Source organism: Prionailurus viverrinus, chromosome D3 (genome assembly GCF_022837055.1).
Source record: "Prionailurus viverrinus isolate Anna chromosome D3, UM_Priviv_1.0, whole genome shotgun sequence".
Taxonomy (NCBI): Eukaryota; Metazoa; Chordata; class Mammalia; order Carnivora; family Felidae; genus Prionailurus; species Prionailurus viverrinus.
In genome coordinates, this window is record NC_062572.1 from 90,500,408 (window position 1) to 90,520,606 (window position 20,199).

A 20,199-nucleotide genomic window follows, 5' to 3' on the forward strand; every position below is an offset into this window, starting at 1 on the left:
CCCGACGCAGGGCTCGAACTCACAAACTGTGAGATTATGACCTGAGCCGGAGTCAGAGGCTTACCCGACTAGGCCACCCAGGCATCCCTGTGCTTCTATTCTTAGAGTGACTTTCTTTAGTCTTATAGATCATTACAAAATGAAAGCATTCAAATTGAAGTCCTGAATAATTTTCACAGGAAACTACCATATTAATATTTTTACTTCTAAAGATATATCTAACTTCAGTGTATGTCTGGTTTTACCATGGAACATTGACTGTAAGTTCAGCCTTAATCCATTGTACATGTGTATTTAATGCTTCCAATTAATTTTATAGGCCTTCAGAATGATTACATTCTATTAAGTATTCCCCAGTAAGTTAAATTCACTGGGCAACTATTTAACTCATTCTGGTCACTGACTTATCTTTTTCTTTGATTTAATATTTTTATCATATTACTCTAATATCACATAATCCTAGAATACCGGTTTCTACATAAAGCTAAAGAAAAAATAAAACAAAACACGATCTCCAAGAATGATGAGAGAAATGGTATTTGTTTCAGGATCTGTAGAGTACCTTCTTTGTGTAAAACATGAGAAATAAATCCAGGAGGAAAAAATGATCACATCTCAAAGAGTCAAAACACAGAGATCACCCACAGATCGCTTAGGAAAACATGCACATCACATTTGAGGAATTATTATAATTTCTGAAAAAATGGCTTTGGACCAATCATTGTAATAACTCAATGGTGCTCCTGCTGAAACACATTTAGAGAAAATGTTTAGAAGTCATGAGAAAATGCAAGGGTATGTATTTGTTACCATTGGTGGGTTTAGTAATAAATGCTGATTTTTTATGGATAGTTTTAATTTTTTTTAAATCCTAAGTGTAGAAGAAGAGATGAGAATGTATAAAAACACTTTGAATTTGTGATTGGTAATGATTTTAAAATTGTATTTGACGCTATTGCCATTGACAAGTGGGATCTATTTCTGTTCTCCTTGAACTTGGACTAGCTTGTGATTTCTTTGACATTGGCGTCCAGTGAATGGGTTCTACTTCATTTCTGGAAAGAGCTTTTAAGGGAAGAGACCGCTCCTGCCTTAACGTCTTCACCCAGGAGATGCCATGCAAGCAGCACGACTGTTCTATTGGAGAAATCTCATGAGGTCACCCAGAGACCACGTGGGTGGAACAAGGTACTCCTCTGAGCCTCCCCTTCCACCATCCCCACCAAGGTACCAAGTGTGTGAGGGACGTGTTTGTGGACAACCTGGTGCAGCTCCCACAGATGCCAGCCGAACACATTAAACATCAGAGAGACAAAGGAATTCCCAGACTCCTGGCTTTCTGCCCCACAACATCATGTGTTTAAGACACTGGTTGTTATTTGAAGCCCCCTAACTTCAGGATGCGATTAATTATGTCATTAATTATGAAAAGTCTGCACTGGAATAATCAGCAAGGATTTTCACGCAAAGTAATCTTTGAGCCACAAATTAAGAGGCACTACATGAAAAGCACTATATTTCTGTTCCGAAGTGGATAATGTTCTTGAGAATCAGATCTGACATAAGATCTAATATATGGCAGATTTTAATTAGAGTAGTTACACGACAATTTCTATATTTGTCAGTGATCCATGCCATTTTTATCAATTAATCTTTGCAAAAGTGATGTTTTCCAGTTGAAAATAACAACTGATTAAAATCTTTCCGAGAAGTGAAAAGATTTCCCTTGCTAGAAATTTATTGTAAAAATATGATGATGGATCTAAAGAAACTGATTGTAAAGGAATAAATGCACAGTGGCAAATGCTATATAGAGTAATAAAATATTTTTTCAACTATTGAATATAATCCATTGTACCTAAAATAATGTAAGATTCCAAGATAAATGAACGCTTCAAAAAAAAAAAATCAATGAACTTGACAAATTCTGAAGACATTCCAAGAACTGATATTTTTCAAGTTGACAAAATGTTTCTTATAAAGTGGAGAAATTAGCAAACTTCTAGCCAACTATGGGTCTCCCGTGAGAATCCTGGGGAATACATGTGAAATAAAGAATTATTTTTAGGGGAGCAATCATGTAACTCTTTTTATGCACTGAAAAATCACAATCATTGTTGATGTGATACAGGGAGCTCTAATTCAAAATAATCACGTTAAATTCTGTTGTGAGGCTAAGAAATAAGATTTTTTAAAAAAATAGCAACCTAATGAAAAAAAAGATTAGAGGTTTAGGCAGTTACACAGTATTAAAAAGACAAAAAAAAAAAATAGAATTTTGACTCCTAAGAAAGATAGCCTTGAGATTCAAGTTGCCAGAGGAAGTACAGAGAAGGAAGCCCAACATTTGACTCCACTTTCTCTCATTGTGTTTGCAAATCCCAAGGGTCCACGGCTGTTAACAATAGTTATTTCTTAGGGATCAGATTACCACCGGCCATAACATTTATCTTGCAATTAATAGTTGAGGATTTCACAATGATAAACATTAGGAAAATCGAGTAGATTTCTTTCCATAAAATTATATTAAAATAGCATGTACGCCATCAAACTGCTTTCAGAGGATAAAAATAAATTTCAAGTGCCAAGGGTATTTTGTATGGCAACTTCTTAGAGACGGCATAAATTGAATTTTAACAATGATATGTTAGATCCAATTTCAAGACATTATCAGGTAGATAATCCTGAGGCCACTTTTATACGACAATCCATAGAAGGCATCAGCTTTGGAGCCAACCAGGAGGATGGCTTCCAAAGCCTCTCTGTATAATGGAGTGATTGCGAATTGCTCCGAATGCCTCTCTGAGAGCATTCTACTCTTTGTCGGGATATCTTCTCATGAGTGTTCACATCCAATAATAAAAGAGACTGTGTCTCCCTCAGGTCTGCAACGAAGGGGTTTGCAAATTAGGAGGGCTGGGATAGATCCTGTAGCAGATTCAGAAGTGAAACACCTAAACCTAAATCCAGGAAGTCAAAGGATTGATCAGGGCTCTGGCCAGAAATGAGGGCCGCTAAATAATTTCAGGGGCAGTCAGGACCCAAAGACTGATCATCTTAGGGCTGTCAGGAAAGACAATCCCATTTTCGTGCATTCCAAGGAAAAGTTAAGGGCAGAAAGAAAAGTTAAGGGCAGAAAAAGTTTCCTTCCTGGACAATTACAACCGCTGGAATTTTTCACTGAAGGATAAGGAAGAGGCTCCCGATCATGTTCCTTCAACAGCAAAATCTGCATTTTTTTCTTTCTTAATGTCAGAGGGCACAAAATTCACCCTCACCTTAGCCTACAATGTTGACTGAACAAACTCAAAAAGGGAATTTCCCAAATTAGGTATATTTTTTAAACTATGAGGCATTTAAACACCCCTAATTTTAAATACATTTGCCAAGGAAATCACCCACGGTTAGGAAAAGTATTTCAAGCTAACTCTAACAGGGATAAAAGGTCATATTAAATTCAATAAGGGCAATATTAATCTTGAGCTATTAGGAAGCTTTGCATGTGTTACACATTGCTCAAAACTGTAAGTTAACCTGGAATCATGCTGATTAAAGATTGTTGGCTATCAAGGATTATCACACAAAGAGCGCGTCAAGCACTCGAGATTTGTTCCGGTTTATGCTCATACATTTTGGACCCAGTAAAATGCAAAGCACAGTCTTAAGTATTTGGCCACTGGCCATGTCAACAATATGTTATATAAACTGCTTTTTACTTCCAGTGGAAAAAAGTAAACTATCATACTGGCAGCTAGGCAGGCCTCATAGCACCACTCTAGAAGCAAACCTATCATCTCGTGTGTCCCAAGGGGCCTCTGAGCGCATTGAGCCTTTGGTGAAAGACTTGTGAGGAGAAAAAAGAGTAAATTGATTTCCAGAACACACAAAAAAATTCATTACGTGTTTGCAGTTGGGAAAAAGAAAGTGTGGATCATAAAACAGCAATAGCATCAGATTGATCTGAAATCTGTTTAAAAAGGCCAAGCAACGTTTCCTATAGACAATTAGAACTCAAAGGAAGGCATTTCCAGCATTAGCTTGTGAACCCTGTAGAGTGTGATTGAGACAGGAGGTGAGTATGAGAAATAATTTCTACTAGCAGTAGTGGACAAAATTTACTCCTCACTGTTACTGAAAATAAAGGTTGAGGATCCTTTCATATAGTTAAAAGGGTCTGTGGATTATGAGGAATCCAACTTTTCTATCATAGCACAAGACGAAGTCTAGCTTAGAGGTAAGAATATATACTCTGGAGTCAGAAAGACCCAGGTGAAAACCCTAACTCAGATCCATGGTCACTTTGGGAAATTATTCAATCTCTCTGAACTTTGATGATTATGTCTCTGATAATGAGCATTAAAGGTAAAGTCATTGGGTCAATCAACATTAAATAAGATAATGTTATGCATATTTCGGGTGTCCAATATTATTAGTCAGTGCAGAATCTCTAAGGGGGGGGGCTTGTAATGTCATGGCTTCATCTTTTTTTTAAATTTTTTTAAAATATTTATTTATTTTTGAGAGGGAGAGAGAGAAAGTGAGTGAGAGAGGGACAGAGAGAGAGGGAGACATAGAATTTGAAGCAGGATCCAGGCTCTGGGCTGTCGGCACAGAGCCTGATGTGGGGCTCCAACTCACCAACAGTGAGGTCAGACCTGAACTGAAGTTGGACGCTTAACCCACTGAGCCACCCAGGTACCTCTGTCATGGCTCTGTCTTAAAGGAGGGAAGACAATAGAGATAACAGGGACTCAGATCTTATAAGATCTGTAAAACATTGTTGGGACTTTGGGTTTGACTCTTGATGTAAGCTCAAAGGCATTTGAATGAAGATTTGACATACATTAGCTATCATTCTTTAAATAAAATCTCTCTGACTTCTGTGTGGAGAATACACTAGAAGCCTGGTGGGCAGAAACAAAGGTATCTCTTAGGAAACTATTTCTGAAACATCACTAATTGACATTGTGATGGAAACAGTAAAAGTAGAGAGAAGTCATTTAGTTTAAATATATTATGAAAGCTGGTAGCATTTCCTGGCTGATTGGATATGAATTATGAGAAAAGGAAGGAATCAAGGACAACTCTCCCTATATTTTTTTGACCCCATAGCTGAAAAGATAAAGTTTCTATCAACTGAATTGAGAAAGGTTGCAGGACAAATAGGTTTGTGGGAAAAGACCAGAGACTCAGTTTTGGTGGTGCAGAGAATGAACTATATCTAACTATGAGATTCCAAGTAGAGATATCAAGTAGACAGATAACCTATTCAGGAATTCATGACAAAGGTATGGGTCAATGCTACGTACTTGAGAATCATCAGCATACACATGCTTAAAGCCATCACTAGGCTTCCCAAGGTCAGCCTCAAGAGGAGACATCAACAAAGGAGACAGAAGAAATGACCAGTGAGGTGTGTGGAAAACCAAAGAACTGCAGTATTAGAAAAACTGAGGGAATTGAGCATATTGAGGAGAAATGAGTTCTACTGTGTCAATGCTGTTCCTTTATTAGAATAAGACAAGGACAAACAGTCAACTGACCTGAAAAATGTCCAACATGGCTAGCACTGGTGAAACTGACAAACAGCTCCCTTGAAATCATGGAAACAAAATCTTGATTATGGTGGATTTAAGACAGACTGGGGAGAGGACACGTGAAAGTGAGTAGAGACTTCTGTTTCAAAGTATTTTTCTACAAATGGAAGCAAAGAAGAGGGATAGTAATTTTCATAGGAAGTGAGGTCAAGAGGCTACTATTTATTGGATTGTTGCTGTTATTTCATTATGTGGGAGAGTTGACAGGATTTTTATATGCTAAAAAGAATATACCAGTAGGGAGAAAGCTATGGATGCAGAGAAAAGAAAATGGAAAACTAGATCATTTGTTTTTTCTAATGATTTATTATTGAAATTTTGAAACATAAAAAAGTAGAAAGAACATTATCGAGTGAACTTCCACAGATTCAGAAACCAGCTTTAACAATTACAAAGGCATCAATTTTATCCATTGATCACCTCTTCTTGTTTTTATTGTATTGTTATTTGTTTAGTATTTATTTGTGTATTTTAATTAATGTTTGCTAGGGTTTTAAAGCAAATTCCAAACATCATTATTTTCACACTAAAACTTTAGTGTATGTTTTAACTGAAAATAATACTAAATTTTTACATGTCAACATGCCATTAATCTACCTAACAAATTTGACCATAATCACTTAGTGTTATTTAATGTTGTTTGATATCTTGCCCGTATTCAGATATTTTCAATTGATTCAAAGATTTTTTTGGAATAGCATATATGTTTAAATTCAGGATTCAAACATGGCTGACGCATTAGATCAGAGAGTTATGTCTTCTAAATCTGTTTTATGATACAGCATTTCTCCATTTCTTTCTCTCTTTCATCCTTGATGGATTAGAAAACCAGGCCTTAAGGAATGTTATCTTTTCTGCATATGGATGGTTGTTTCTTCCTAATGTAATTTAACTTGTTTCTCTATCCTTTCTACATACTGTAAAATTGTATTCAGATATAGACGGTTAATTTGTTTAAAGTCCAATCATGTTTTTAGGTGATAAGACTTGAGAGGCCACACTTCACATTTTCTGTTCTGTCACATGAGGAGGTACTTCATGTCTGCCTCATCCCTTTTGCATTCAGAATTCAGAAATGTTCAGTTGGAAAGTTCCTTTATTACCTTCTCCATCAACACTTCACCCAGTGGTTTTAGGTATCCATTGATGAGTGTTGCCTAAATCCATTATTTCTTTAGATACTGCAATATGACATTTTTCTAATGTTATCTTTTCTTCTGGGATTTTTTCCCAGAAACTAAGAAATTACCCTGAAATAGAAGCCTTGTATGTATGGCTAGATGAATACCTATTTTTCCAATTTTCATGGCATTAGATTAGTGCTTTAGCAAAGTCCAATTGAAAACAATGACTTTTCTTTCTAAGGATCTTTACAAATTCATGGAGTTTACAAATTTGTGACGTTTTCCAGGCTTTATTCTTGTTCTTGCTCAGATTATTTCTCTTAAGTGAGTATGACCAACTTCAAATTTTATGTCATGTGTTTTGGACAGAGTCTCAGGGGTCTTTGGTAGCCTCTTGCTTTTGAGGACAAAAAAAAAAGTAGTCTCCAGCTCTATTTGTGTATTTTATTTCTCAAATCCACAATGAGCTATATCTCCAATGATCTCTGGTTCTGTTCAGAAATAAATAGTATGTGGGGACCACAAACAGTGTGATCACCTCATTCCACATCTACCCTGTTTCCTACACTCAGTAACTGGGCCTTCTTCTGTATTCTAACCTTTCTTGTTAGCACAATAATTTTGGAATTTTTTTATCATTCAAGTTTTTGTAATAATGATTCAAGTACTTAAGAAGTTGACATTTCCAGTTGCCTTATGTACATATATTCCAAGCTTATTTTGGATACAGCCAAGATCAGCATCCTTCTTTCTATTTCTTCCTTATGCCGTATTTATATTCATTTCAAACTCTCCATTACATTGATTCCCATCACTGTGTTTCTTCCTCAGATTATACAACTTCATCTATGTCTGTCACCTACACAGTAAGGTGGCAACTACCTGGTCTAGAAGTAAATCTCAGGCGATTAGTCTCTAATACTATTTTGCACTGTGTCCTTCTGTCACAGAAAAGCACAACTAAATCCTGTGAGCCCTGAAATAGATAGATTCAAATTTTACAAAATTTATGTCTCACGCGTAAATGTCATGACCACACACGCCAAAATACCTTAAGATTGTCAATGTTTCCTTTCCGCAACAAAATATGTACTTTAAAAAATGCTCGTCGCTTTATTTTTATACTATCTTTGAAGCTGCATGTATAATTAAACATGTAAAATATATGAATCATTTTATACTTCTGAAAGATGAGTTACAAGTGAACATATTGCTCAGATAATGTGGCGTCTTCATGGCTATTTATCTAGGAGTCGTAAAACTGTGTTTGATTGAAAGATGTGACATTATTCCTTGAGTTTCACACTTGCATGTAGGAGCCTTTGCTTGGCGGTGTTAATACTCACTAGTCCAGACATCATGTAACGATCTGGGATTCTATATCCATGATGGTTAGGGTCTTGCCATTTCTGCAATGACAGAATATTTGTGGGTGACAGGTTGAGCATCTGGTCTTTTTTTCCTAATTCTTAATTCATTTCATATCCTCAAGTACAGTGAGAAAATAAGTTGCAAGTTAGTGCCAAGAAAGCACTTCCCGAAATAACAATTTGGCTTCCAGAATGTATTAAACACCTGTAAGAGTTTGACTCTGCGGTGCGGTTCCTCAGACAAGTAAAGTTAAAATTCTAAATAGTACAGGTATCTAGCAAGTATATCAAACTTCTAAATTTTATTGGAAATTTTAATTGCAAATCACTAAAAAAAGTTTTTAATGTTTATTTGTTGTTGAGACAGAAAGATAGAACGTGGATGGAGGAGGGGCAGAGAGAGAAGGAGACACAGAATCCGAAGCAGGCTTCAGGCTCCGAGCAATCAGCACAGAGCCAGGACGTGGGGCTCGAACTCACAAACTGCGAGATCATGACCTGAGCTGAAGTCAGTTGCTCAAGCAACTGGGCCACCCCGGCGTCCCAGTTACAAATCATTTTGGAAGCCTGATTGACTCTAGCACATAAGTAAGTGAAACACAGAGCTAGCAGGCTGATTTGGTATGTGTGGCGTTATTCCTCTGGTGTAAACAATCTCTTCAAGACAAAGGAAAGGGGGAAAAGCTCCGACTTGTGTTTTCCGAAAGTTCTGGTTGCAAATGACAGGTGTCCAACATGGGTCTCCACTGCGTCTTGGCAAAAAGGAGAAATTATTAGAAGGACACGAAGTTGCTTCATGTAACTGAGGGCAGTTTTCATCTGTCAGAGCAGTCAGGATGCAGCTGGGATCAGGGGACCAACTACCACAAGATTTTCTTTGTTCACTCGCTTCGTCTTATGTTGCTTTATAGTCTGTCACATTCTTCTCACTCTTAATTACCCTGACCATCTCCTGAATCAGCCCTGCCTGCCTTCCTTATATATTTGATCTTTTTCTCTCTTCCCCATCTCATCTCCTTCTCCACTGTACATCTAGTATCTCGTTACCATATATAGATATAGAACACCGTTATACATGTGCACACATACATGTATGCACACATAACCTGCTACATATATTATCATGCTTATGTCCATCTCGTCCTGAAGTTTCCCTGTCACCTGACGTCTCTTATTTTTTCTATCAGCTGTGTTTTCTTTCCAGCATTTCTCTCTGTTTTCTGCTTCCTGTCTCTCTGTCATGCCTCTCCTCCTCCGACTCCTCATCCTCTTCCATTTCTCTGCCCTCACATCCCTTTTGCTCTACCTCCTTCATTCCCTCCCCTCTCTCTTTCTCTTTCCCTCTCTCCTGTCTCAGTTTGCGTTAGGCCCTAAGCCCTAGACTCATGTACGGAGAGGGATAGGGTTTCATGACTGATGTGGCCATGAAAAGTCATTCTCAGGCACGGGAGACTGAATGCGTGAGAACATCACAACTTCGAATAGAGCCCAGTGGGTTGTAAGAGGGTGGGTGGGGAGGACACTCCTCAGAATCTGGTTACGTAAGATGTAGAGGTCTGGAATGATCCAAATGATCCAAAAAAATAAAATATTTTTTAAAAAGTAATGTTTATTTATTTTTGAGAGAGAGAGAGAGACAGAGCATGGGCAGGGGGACACAGAATCTGAAGCAGGCTCCAGGCTCTGAGCTGTCAGCACAGAGCCCAACACGGGGCTCGAACTCACAGACTGTGAGATCACGACCCGAGGTGAAGTCGGGTGCTTAACTGACTGAGCCACCCAGGTGCCCCGAAAATAAGATATTTCTTAAAGAGACTTTGTTCCGTAACCTATTGGAACATCAACTGCATATCAACAGTGAAGGAGATCACTAAGGATAGGGTAGAATCATAAGGGAGTTCACATAGCCATTGCTTGATTAACAACGTGTACTAGAAGAGTTGGAGGGACGTAGGAAATGGTGCCTTGGTTCAAACCACTATGGAGGCAGGAGGTTTCAATCTGGTAGTGGCATGGGGACAAAACTGTTAATTAGAGGCAAGATGACATCAGGCCCATGGGAGCCTGTGATGTACACAGCTAACTTGCTGTGTAGATACCGGAGATGGCCCTAAGTTCTGCCTTCAGAACCACACAGTTAATCCCAGGGGACGAGAATCTTTAACAAAGCTTGGTGAACTGGCTGAAACTAAATGTGCACGTCAAGCTACCTGGTACCTACCAGATACCAAAGAGAGAAGGAAAACCACAATGACAACTAGGACTTTTGACGTCCATTGGCAGAAACAAAATAGGTTTGAACTGATAAAACAAAAAACAAAAACCAAAAAACAAAAAGGGGGGTGCAGGAAGGGGAACATATGCAATATTTCAAAGCATATAAATACGAATTTAGGTGGATTGCTCTCCGGTCTCTTGGTGCTAGTGTTCCTTACGAGATTGCCTTTGATGGTTCACACTACTTTAGTGCACGTGTTGGTTTTAAGCTTCCCGATGCTTTGGTTGGCGGCAACTGACAAGAGTAATCTCACCGCGAATCCATTTACTGAGAGGCCTGTCAAACAAAACCTCAGTACATCTGTGATGACATTCTTCACCCGAGCATTTTCAGGCTTGTTGATTGGATGAAGAATGAAAGGAGGCAGCCTCCCCAAAGAAATCTCCTGACTCCCGGGTATTAAATAAATCACTATCCAGAGTAACTTAGATTCTCAGAAAATAATAACAGAAGCTACAAGGTGATTTTTAAGCTGTTTGGACAAACCCTGATTCCTGCTTTTCATGTTCTGTGTAGTTTTGAATTGTCTCTTTCGCTGTCTAAAAATATGATGGAAGGGTCACCGGGGTGGCTGAGTGGGTTGAGCGTCTGACTTCGGCTCAGGTCATGGTGTCACAGTCTGTGAGTTCGAACCCCCGCGTCGGGCTCTGTGCTGACAGCTGGGAGCCTGGAGCCTGCTTTCGATTCTGTGTTTCCCTCTCTCTCTGCCCCTCCCCCACTTGCGCTCTCTCTCTCTCTCTCTCTCTCTCAAGAATAAAAGTAAAACGTCATGGGGCGCCTGGGTGGCGCAGTCGGTTAAGCGTCCGACTTCAGCCAGGTCACGATCTCGCGGTCCGGGAGTTCGAGCCCTGCGTCGGGCTCTGGGCTGATGGCTCAGAGCCTGGAGCCTGTTTCCGATTCTGTGTCTCCCTCTCTCTCGGCCCCTCCCCCGTTCATGCTCTGTCTCTCTCTGTCCCAAAAATAAATAAACGTTGAAAAAAAAATTAAAAAAAAAAAAAGAATAAAAGTAAAACGTCAAAAAAATTAAAAGTAAAGGTAAATAAAAATACGATGGAAAAGCTTTTTCTTCTTCAGCTTTTGCTTTTTTTCCCAAAAACATCGTTTCCTTAACATTGATTTAATAAACATTTATTGAGAAAATACTCTGTGCCGGGCCTGATTTAGCTATATTGATCAGGAATATCTGAATCCAACAGTGTCTCATTTATTCGTACCTGTGGAGGTCTGCAGGTGATGCGGGGTATAAACTTCGGTCGTGGGTTCACACCCAACAATGATCAAACAGGCAGTTCCACGGGAGGAGATTGTGAATGATGAATTCAGATTAACGAGAGGCCAAAACGGCATTGGGTGTTGGGAATTAAAAAGTGAAAGGCCCTGATAAGGAGTGCAAGAATGCAGTGAGCCTGGAACTCGTCAATACAAATACTCTCAGACTTTAGCTTCAGATACTACCAACATTCCCATGCTAAGTGTCTGCGTTACTCAGTGGTTCTTTCATTTGCTCATCTCCAGAAAGGGTCGAATGACCCAGTATGTGGGCCCCGAAAGCATTAAATGGCAAAATAACAGCTCCCCATGCCCCCCCCTGCCGGAGGAAGTAAACCATGAGTTGTGACCTGGCGGACGTACAACTGCCCCAGTTTGCCGAAATCTTTCTGGTACAAGCCAGAGAGAGGCCAATTTCCTCGGCTCTGTTATGGTTTTGTGTTAGAATCAACTTGAGAGATGTTGACACATAAATGGCTGGGCCTCACCTCAGAACTGCTGGATCTCATTCCCCAGGAGTGGGAATGAAAAATGTGTTTAAGAAAAAAAATTCCTGAGTAATTTTGACACAAAGCTTAAAACTAAGGCTTTGAGGCAACAATTCGACATACTAATTAGGGAAGTAATACGTTAAACAGAACGCTATCTAACATCTGGTCAAAACCCGAGGCAAAATAATAATTAAGAAAAGTAACCAAAATTATTTATCACACTGTGGTTTGAAATAAGAAAAAAAAAAAAAAAAGAAACAGAAATTACCTCAAAGTCAAACTAAAGGGGATTAGTTAAGTACATATCAGTTAAGTACCATCAAATACGACATAGATATTAAATGACAGTGGAGATCGAAACAGAACACCATAAAAAATATCTACAATATACCATCTACACAAAAAAGCAAAATACTGGGTGAGAATGCACAGTAGGAGCCCATTCTGAAACAAAACAAAGCAAAAAGAAAGAAAAGGAAAATATACTCATTTGTGTATATGTATTTCAAAAAGATCTTGGAGGGGGTGCCTGGGTGGCTCAGTCCATTAAGAGTCCTTCTTCGGCTCAGGTCATGATCTTGTGGTTTGTGAGTTCGAGCCCCTGGTAGGGTTCTGTGCTGACAGCTCAGAGCCTGGAGCCTGCTTCGGATCCTGTGTCTCCCTCTCTTTCTGCCCTTCCCTCGCTCTCTCTCTCTCTCTCTCTCTCTCTCTCAAATAAATAAACAATAAAACAATTAAAAATACATAAATACATAAATAAATATGATCTTGGAATACATACCATGATAATGCAATTTTCTCTGGGTGGTGCCATTACAGGAAATTTCCATTTTACTCTTCACATTTGTTTTTGTGGGTTTTTTGGTAATGCTTCCTTTTTACTTATACGATATTTCATTAAAAATTCAGGACCCGCTATAAATTATAATTAGCATGAGAGAAATATGCACCAAGGTAAGAGGAAAATGTCTGGGGACCCAGGGCCTCTGTTGTCAGAGCCACGCTAATAATTCTCTAATTGTTCTATAATTACCACTGCTAGGAGGGCCTCACACACTCCAAGAGAAACACTTACAGGAGTGGAAGGACTGGTTCAATATTTAATAGTCTCTCATTTTGCCTGTTTTCTGATGCAAAGACCATAGCCTGCCATCAATTCATATGTAGTCATCTCCGCATTTGCCAAGATTCTGAGCACCAAAAAACAGAAGATGTGCACAGAATAATTAACAACCAAGATAAGTGACCTATCATGTACAGGAAAGCTTAGAAAAGTCATCACTAGCCAATAATTTCACCCTACAAGTAACTGTGAGGAGTAGCCAATTAACACAGGCTCCCGGATCACGTTCATGTTTACCATATGCATTTTGTCCTTCTCAGTGAACGCGAACATTCGTATCGTTCAATTTCAAATGCCTACTTTCAGACTTAATGAGGTTGCTTCATTTTTGTCCGATCAGTGCCCTGGACGGAGCTCTTATTTGCTTATACAAAGGACTAATATACCTATTAACTCCAAACCAGTGGTCTTCAGCAAGAAAATGTGCAATTGAAATCAACTGTTATGTGTGAGTAGTGTCTCAACAGGCAAAGACCTATAGGGAACAAAGTTGGGAGCAAAGGGTTTGGATGTAAGACATTTTAAATGTAATGTAAGTCTTATCACGATCTTTAGGGTGGGAGAGAGAGAAAGCTTTGAAGGATCATTGAAAGAACGCTTCGAATTACGTGGCTGGAAACGGTGAAAATATAAAGCACGGATATAGGCAAAGTTGAATAATACCTTAAGTAGATGATGTGTTATGACTTTGGGAAGATTAAGTAACTTATACGTCACTGTACCTTTTCTATCCCACACAGTTTAATGCATGTTATGGGTTCAATAATATGTTGATGAACTGAATGAAACATTAGCATGTTCCTTTTTATTAATACTACGTTTAGTTAGAACCACCCAATTTCAAAGCATTAATGCTTTTAATACAGACATTCTGTTGTTGTGATTCATTAATATTTCATTTTTCCACTATATCAAAAGGAATGCATACAGTAAGTTAGATTTCATACATTTCCTATGTAATTTCCAGCATGCAAACTGTAGGAACTGGGAGTAGTGATTTTTATTACTTATGAACAAATTCCTATATCCTGCATTATCAGGGTAATGGAATATTCTTAAGAGCTCAAAAAAAAATCTAGACAATGGTATTGTTTAATATTGGAATTTCTTACCTTTATCTGAATAAAAAGAATGACACAGCAGATGCTAATATTTTTCTCTTATTAAAAACTAATTAAGAAATCCCTACTGAAAACTTCACATTTAAATGCCTAGCTCTTTGGAGAGACATCTGAGTCGGCTGAATTAAGCAATGAAGCATGATATTCATAGCCCTAAGAGCTATGCAATGGTTCCTAAATTTGTGATTAACAGAAAATATAATAATTCTCTAGGGAGAATAAATCATTCAAAACCAATTTTTAATTCCCTAAGTGTGTTATTTTTAAAAGATCCAATGAGCCAAGTTGAATATTTAACTTAATTATTATCATAAAGTACACGGTTATGATGCGTTCTGAGATAATTCTAAGAAGAGTTTTACCTTTCAGCTGAAATAAAATTTCCATTCATTTAACCTCTAGATGTGTAAACAGCATTACTAAGTCAATTTATCAAGTGAATAAATAGCATACTGTGTGATGGGTGGCAAATGGAGAGATTAAATGTAAAGAGGAAAACCGCACTTTAACATTGAAATTGCTTTCTCCTTTTGGACTGATGCAGTTCAGCTGAACGGTCAAGCACAATCTGGTCAGAGGATGATGGCTACTGACTTCAGAACTCACGGTCCTTGATTTTTTCCTTGTTTCTTAAGGGAGGACCTCGTTTATTTTCATTACGGTGTCTGTGTCCTAGAACATTCCTTCTCTAATAGAGGCTTATTCAAAGAGCATAATGCCTTCTAGAGTGCTTTTGGGGAAAAAGTTAAGTGTCTGCGTTTAGTGTAGACCTACAACTAGGACTCAGCCTGCAGCTTCCAGGATAACAATACTGGTTGTTCAAACCTGTTATCTGCTCTTGCTTGGCCAGAATCCATGCTGCTAATATCATTAAACTTTTTATCATCCCTTTGTATTAGCATTTTGAGATAGGTATCATCTAGAAAACATTTTTACAGCATGAAATGACTCACATGAAAACACCTTTTCCCCAGAGACTTTATTTACAGGGTTGAAATATACTCAAAAATTCAACACCCCTTTCTGAAAGGTCTTCTGCATTCTAGACACAGGTTGGGCAGGTAGAAGAGACAGACATCTTCCCTGCCCTCTCACCATGACATTATCGCCTGGCACAGGGTTACTCGGAGCAGCACTCCTGATGTTTGGACCAAATGATTCTTTGCAGAGGGCGGCTTCCTGTCTGTTGTGGGATGTTTGGCATCATCCCTGGCCTCTGACCACTAAGTCCCCTATGGTATTCCCCTCCCCGGCTTGTGAAAACCAGAAAGGTCTCCAGATAGTGTCAAATGTCCCCTGGAGGGGAGAATAGCCTTCAACTTTGAATCTCTAGCCTGTCATGTGAGAGAAGCAAAACTAATTATGAAAACACAACATTATGAAGGTTCAATAGAGAAAGATTCATAAGTGCTGTCGGAAGAGTGGTGTGGGAGGAGTGGGTGTTCTGTTCAGCCTCAGAGTCTGAAGAGATGGGTGGAAGTTGACAAGTAGAAGGGGACAGGTTGGGCGACATGTTGCTTTGAAAGCTTCCAGTGAGAAAGGCATTCAGTCTCTGCCACAGGGAGTCTTATAGCACAAGTACTATTTAAATGTTTTATGCCTACATCTTAACTCACTGGGCTATCCTTTCCAGCTTTCCTTTCTATAACCATATCGTAGAACCCTTTCTTCTATTTAACATTTGTGCTTCTCAAGCCAACTCTAGTCCAGTAGCCATATTGGTATTTATAACATAACAGCAACCTATACTCTATGGTTTGCTCTAAGTACTTTATATGATTTAATACTCATCATTACCATGTGTGGAGAGTATTAATATTATCTCCATTTTACCTATCAGGAAAACGAGGCAGGAAATGTTTTATTCAAGTTATCCACATAGCTCATAAACATGGGACTGGTATTTGAACCCAGGCCATTGGACTCCATTGTTGAAATCCTTAACTGCTGTGAGACCTAGCCAAATAAAGCTTCCTACTTTCCTAGTAATCCTCACGGATCAACACATGGCTTAATTCAGCCTGATCCTTAGCCACTAGAGTGGCTTCAAATCTATCACTTAGATATTCCGGTACCTCAATTTGTGAAGGCAAACTTATTCCAAACAATGCTATTTAAAATCCATTAACACTAATTTACGCCAAAGCATAAGAGACTCTTAAAAACTGAGAACAAACTGAGGGTTGATGGGGGGGTGGGTGATGGGCATTGAGGAGGGCACCTGTTGGGATGAGCACTGGGTGTTGTATGGAAACCAATTTGACAATAAATTTCATATTGAAAAAAACTAATTTACTAGTCTTAATTTATCTGTAAAATATTTTATTTATTTACCTTTATAACATATTTGTGCATTAGGACATGACAAGCATCACTAACCCCATTCTACATACTGTGGAGTAAAGAACAGGAGATTTGAGCTGCTGTCTCCATTTTCAGAGACCACGTATCCAAGGAGGGTTAGGACACAAATCTGCATGATAGTCTGGCACCCACACTGCCTCCTATGCTCACCAAACACATTTCGATCCCCCTAAGACTTGAGCAGCTGACAGACAGTTGATCAGTTGATCGGTCTGCTTTTCTACTTTGAGTCTTTAAACCATTTGCTTTCCACTACAGATTTCTTTAGTCATTTGGCTTTCTTTCCTTCTTTGTTTCAGAGCTTTATAAAATTCCTTCCTTAGTGAAAAGCCTTCTTTCAGTCTTTCCAGATTTTACTGTTGTTTCCTTGAAGGACACTCTCTTTGAAGGTCTATTCCACTCCTTTGACATATCTTTGAAGAAATCTGGTATTTCAAACATTTTATTTTTTAAATGCTTATTTAGAGAGAGAGAGAGAGAGAGAGAGAGAGAATGAGTGGGGGAGGAGCAGAGAGAGAGGAAGAGAGAGAATCCCAAGCAGGCTCCATGCTGTCACCGAAGAGCCTGATTTGGGGCTTGATCCCACGAACTGTAAGATCATGATCTGAGCTGAAATCAAGAGTCAGAGGCTTAAACAGCTGAGCCACCCGGGTGCCCCTATCTCAAACATTTTAAAAAGCTATAGGTTATATCTCCATTTTGTTGACAATATATCATACCTTATCTTAAATGGACAAAAGGAAGGCTGAACTTGCCCAAGTAATACTTGAAGTTCCATGTTTCACATTGCTCAATCCACTTTCCTCCCTCACAGACACCTGTGGTAGAGGTGAAACAAGCCTTCTTAAATGTTTCCACAATTTCATCCAAAAGCCCAACATTTTCATGGATATGGTGTGCAAATTCACATTCATTGTTATGATAAGTATTTGTGCCTAAGCATCTAATGTTACATTTTATTTTATGGATGAAATTGTTTCCATAAGAGTTTAAAGCCAATTTGTATGCTCTAAATGATTTTTTAAATCTGTGGATAAAAATAATATTTGTGAAGACTTTTATGTCCAGCATTGTGGTAGACAAGAAAGCCTGAAAAAATTTGCAGTAACCACTAAAATGCTAGAGTGCATGCATGTGTGTGTGTGTGTGTGTGTGTGCACGCACACGTGTGCACCTGCATGCATGTGTGTGCATATCTATCTGGCTGGGAAAAAAGTAAGGGGATCCTAAGAATCCACTCTTTCAAAGAAAAGAAATTCTGAAACATCACAACAAAGACACACACAAGTATAGAAGCTCATGTCTGTTCTAAATGCCTCTGCTGATCTTCTGTGGCTTAAAGCTTTTATTCCAATGGGAGTAGGGGTGAAGTCCAGGTGGGGGACTACAACAGGAGCCCTTACGTGAAACTATAAAGACTGAACTAGGGAAACAACAAACCAATAAACCCCACACACCTCAGAGACAGGCAGCATGAGACCCGCTATCTCTGATGGTGTGTGGGGCTGGAGGGTGCCTCCCATGACTCCCCAATCTCCTTTTCAAGTGTATTTTTCATCTGAAGTAACACTATCCATGTCTAGAAAAACAAACAAGCAAACAAACCTTCAATACCATTGGTCAAGTCAGGAAAAGTGGGCCTGGCCTTGGTTACATAATGATTTGTGGAGGATCGGTGAAGACACCTTGAATCTGCCTGGGAAGGTTTATAAGCAGGGGGTTAACATCACGCCATTTAAATTTGGGGCAATTATGCTGGTTGCTGCATGAAGAAGCGATTGGAAAGGGACACGCGTAAAAGCTTTGAAACCATTAATGGGGTTCTTCATAATGTGGTTCCCTTTGGTTGAATAGCAGAGTGGGTGATGTTTCTCATGAACGATGGTAACGAAAAGGGAAACACACATGAGTGAAAAATTTCAGAGGCCTAAATGATATTTGCTCTCTGGTGAAATTCAGCTAGCGAGAAAGACATACAGCCAGAATCCCAAATTTCTCGGTAGACCAAGTAGGTACAGGTCGGTACCATTGTTAGAAATCCTGTTTGGGCAGCAGTGGAGAAAGATGAAGATTTTTGTGCAAAGATGAAGTGAACAGAAGTTCAAAACTTTTGAAAGCCCCAGGAAAGTTTCTCTTGTGCATTAATTACTACATTTTTTGTAATATTCCTTATTATCTTCTACAGAATACACTCTTCCTGTGCCGTTTATCCATATTTTCTCAGGTGTTCTTTAACCTTTGTTTTCTATGAATTCCAGATTTTTTTTTTCAGTTTAATTTCTTTGGAAAACCCTGCTGTGGTTTTTGTGAGACCAGCACTTAATTCATATACCAATTTGTGGCAAAGTTCCGCCTTTATAATGTTGACTTCTCCCTTCACAAAAAAATATATTCGTCCTTTATTCAGGGTTTATTTTATATCTGTCAGTCATTTCTTCAAAAATATCTTGGAGATATTTTTATTAATTTATTCATAGGAATCTTACAGTTTGGGTTGTATTCTGGATATAAGCATTATTCCTCTTGAATTTTCTATTTGGCCATTGTTGTGGTTAGGAATACAAACGATTTCTTGATCTTTTATTCACCAAATTTGCTAAACTCCCCATTATTCAGCAAATTATTTTGGATTGTCTCCATTTTTTTAATATGGAACATCATGTGTTTAGGTAATATCAATTTTTGCTTCTTCCTTCTAGTCTTTACCTGTTGGTGATTTTTGTGTACGAGGCATTGGCTGGGATCACAGACTCTGAAACCGGCAATAACTTTCCATGTTGCCTTCCCCTTGATCACTGTGAGTAGCTGGCCACTGAGAGGTCAGTTCAGGTCCTCTGTCCCCCACACACTCCTTTACTTATGGACCAAGGGGTATGGTGAGTGATGCAATGTGAGTTTATATATTTATCCTGAAAGTATTGACGGGCTCTTTCCCATTAAGGAGAGCAGAGCATTTAGACTTTGGGGGATAGACGGTATTCATGAGATTACCTGGACGGGTCCAAACAAAGGACACATGGGTACATGAAAACAGGATGAAAGGAAGAATTAAATATAATAGTTTCAAAACAAGTAGAAGTTAAGGACAAGAGCAAAACTGGTGTATAAGAGAAGAAAAAGAGAAGTATGGGCAAACGAACCAACACCGCATCCTACAGCATATGATAGATTAGCGTCTTAAGAGTAAAATGGAAGAGTCATTTCATTAGATTCATTTCAAAGACCATGATTGATTCACATTTGTATTGAGAGCCACCTCCAGTCTCTTTTAGAAATAGAGTATTATATATATATGAAAAAAAGAGAATGCAATCACTAAACAATAATGTCCTCTGTAGTGGCGTTTTTTGACAACCCAGTTTTGACACGTAGGCCTCAAAAGAGGCCCCTGACATGTTACAGGAATTGTAAGCGCGGTAGGTTATATAAACCTTCTCTTTAAGCAGGACACAGAAATCTGCT